We start from the raw sequence: 3717 nt of genomic DNA, 5'->3' as shown, positions 1-3717 counted from the left end.
GTACCTCCAGCATGGTCCAGGCAGCTTAAGAATAAAATGTAATTCTTTCCTGTAGTTGTGCTGGGACATGGTGAACATTCTATGGGGTGCTGAACATGACTCTTTTGGAAATTCCACAGGATATCTCTGATGGACTGCTGAAGCTTCAGCTGGAGCCGTTTAATCAGGGAAAGCACCTCTGACTCCAGCAGCCATATCACCCTGTCACTCAAGACTGGTTGCCTACTGAAGCTAAGCAGGGCTGAGCCTGACCAGTACCTGGATGGGAGACCTCCTGGGAAATCTAAGGTTGCTGCTGGAAGAGGTATTATGGAGTCTGGCAGGGGGTGCTCACCCTGTGGACTGTGTAGGTCCCAATGCCCCAGTATAGTGATGGAGAAACTATACTGTAAAAAGGAACTGTCCTTTGTATGAGATCTTAAACTGAGGTCCTGACTCTCTGTGGTCATTAAAAATCCCAGGACATTCCTTGAAAAGAGTAGGGGTGTAACCCTGGTGTCCTGGCCAAATTCCTCCCATTGGCCCTTATCAATCATGGCCTCCTAATAATCCCCATACATTAATTGGCTCTATCACTCCACTCTCTCCTCTCCACCAATAGCTGGTGTGTAGTGAGTGTACTGGCACACTATGGCTGCTGTTGCATCATCCAGGTGGATGCTGCACAGTGGTTGAGGAGAGTCCCCTGTTCACTGTGTAAAGCACTTTGAGTGTAGTGTCAGAAAAGTGCTATATAAATGTAACATTCATTCCAAAGTAATCCTTATTTTTTGCAGTTCCTCAGAAATCAGGTAGTTAATCTCAGTTTCAACCCATTGTTTTATTAATGATTGTAGGGTGATTATCTTTTGCAGGCAATTCACTTGTGTGTCAGCAAGAGTTTGGATCTTCACAGCGCATTGTTCATTCTCCCTTCCTAAGGTTGGAAGTGTTCCATGGAAGTCACAATGTGGAATACATGAAGTAACCCAGGTTGCAGAAATTTCTGGTGACGGGGATGAAGTGCTTGACTGAATAGGGGCGTGAAGAAATGTAGGGATGTAAAATTGTAGAAGAACCTGACGATGATCCAGTGGAGTGTTCACTTCAGGTGCCTCAATTTCCGCTATTGTTGATTGTGAGGCTTGGGAATTGGCCATGTCCCCACAACGTAGTATTATAGGGGGAAATATTAATCTATAATGTTATTGAGATATAGTATGTGTCAGTAAATGAATAGTACCATGTGCAAGTTTCCAATAAAGTTTTGACTGCAAACTGAAATGTCCACAACAGTTTCAGTACATACAGTTGAAGTCAGAAGTTTACATACACCTTAGCCAAATACATATAAACTCAGTTTTTCACAATCCTGACATTTAATTGTAGAAAACAGTCCCTGTCTTAGGTCAGTTAGGATCACTGCTTTATTTTAAGAATGTGAAATGTCAGAATAATAGTAGAGATAATTATTTATTTCAGATTTTATTTCTTTCATCACATTCCCAGTGGGTCAGAAGTTTACATAAACTTTGTTAGTATCTGGTAGCATTGCCTTTAAATTGTTTAACTTGGATCAAACATTTTGGGTAGCCTTCCTCAAGCTTCTCACAATAAGTTGCTGGAATTTTGGCCCATTCCTCCAGACAGAACTGATGTAACTGAGACAGGTTTGTAGGCCTCCTTGCTCACACACATGTTTTCAGTTCTGCCCACAAATTTTCTATCAGACTGAGGTAAGGGCTTTGTGATGGCCACTCAAATACCTTGACTTTGTTGTCTTTACGCCATTTTGCCACAACTTTGGAGGTATGCTTGGGGCAATTGTCCATCTGGAAGACCCATTTGCGACCGAACGAGTGTTAGAAATAGAATTTACAATGATGTCATCACTGTGGATTAGATTAAGAATGATGAACATTCACAATTTAATGTGACAATGTAAGTAAATGGGAGATTTTCAAGCTTTTATATAACATTGCTTAACAATTATAGTTTATAAACACCAAAAGCATTCCTTAACACAAAGTTATCTCCAAAACAATGTTTGAATGAAGCCCAAAATTCCGAAAATTCAATTTTCATATTACATTCATATACATATAACATCACACACCTGAACTGTATATACCATACTAAAGAGAAGAACTAGGGCTTTCAAATGATATAAATATATGTATGATTATTTAAGGATAATCATCCTTTATCAATAAGATTTCACACAGCAATTTTTACAAAAATCTTCTCCGGCCACCATACTTCATCAGACAACTGCATTTTCAACCATTTTAAATACATGCTAGAGGGAAAGTTAGAGTGTATGAAATATACATAATTTTGTTGGCAATGTAGACTAGCAGCCCTATTAGAAATATAATCTATTGTTTAAAAGTTATGACCATTCTAGTGATTAGTGGGAAAACGGAATAAAACAAACATTTAGAATGTTAAGATACATTTCACATGACCACTCTTCAAATACTCCTTTTGAGCACCTGTAATAATAAATTGAGATTGCATCTGAAATTGAAGGACAAAAACACTGAAATATACATTTTATGTGTTCAATAAAACACACATTTTATTTAATTTGAACATTAGAATTACACATGAAATTCACAGCAAAACATACAAAATCAAACTTTTGAACTATCTACAGTAAATAAATTTTTAAATTAGAATTTATATAAATTCATAAATACTCAACAACTACAATACCTGTGGAGAGAAGAGAGGGAGAAAAGAGGGGAGGGGGAGGACAACAACACCAGTAAACACAGCCCAACCTAGGCCTCTTCGCGAAACTGGTCACACTCAGCTAAGTGCCAAGACCAAACGCGAACCAAGCAAAGTCTTTTGCCATTACATTCCGGCGCGCAACAAGCTACTTTAGTTTTATTTTCAGTCCTACTTTTCCGATAGCATAGCCAACATCTCTTAGAGAACTCTTCAAATTTAGGGACATGGGCTGTGTGGAGTGATGACGAAGGAAGGAACAGGCTTTAGTGTATGCAAAGGGAAACTTGCATGAATATCGATACCTCCCAGCTGACGAGCCAAGTTTTCTCTGAAATCTATCTGGATTAAATTCACCGGTTTACACTCATGAATGTGTTGCCATTCCTTAATATGAAACTATTGATGACGGCAATGTCTATGAAGTGAAAAAAAGAGTCTTCCACCACTTCTGAGTTTTTTGTAGGATGTTGTACGATTTTATCATTTGGTCTGACCTATCAACACCGCCCATGTTTTTGTTATAATCGCTGATGACAGTGGGCTGGAGGGCTACTTCTTTTGTCCAGTCGCCATCATTTTTTACAAACCTAGTAATTTCGGTTGAGCCTTTCGCATCGTGGAAATTGGAGAGGCATGTAACTGCATGCGTGTCCTTCCACTGAATTACAAGTATATTCCCCTCAATCCTACACCACCTCATATCCCCATGAGCTGTCTTGCGTTCCCATCTTTTGATGTCTTTAAATTCTTAAACAGAGACTTAATGTCCTAAATCCTTTGAGCAGTCACATGACATAACTCCCCTTGCCCACGAGCCCTGAAGTGACTTGGTTCCCCAATGATGATGGGAATTAAAAACCCCATGTAAATGAGCAACCCAAGAAATTTGTAAAATTCATCGGGGGTCACCTCCATCCAAGCTCCTTGGTAGCTGGAATATGACAGACAGTTTAGGATGAGCTCCTACCCCTGACAGTTTGTAAAGCTGTATATCTCAGC

Source organism: Myxocyprinus asiaticus, chromosome 11, assembly GCF_019703515.2.
Source record: "Myxocyprinus asiaticus isolate MX2 ecotype Aquarium Trade chromosome 11, UBuf_Myxa_2, whole genome shotgun sequence".
Classification (NCBI taxonomy): Eukaryota; Metazoa; Chordata; class Actinopteri; order Cypriniformes; family Catostomidae; genus Myxocyprinus; species Myxocyprinus asiaticus.
Note: the sequence above shows the minus strand (reverse complement) of the source record.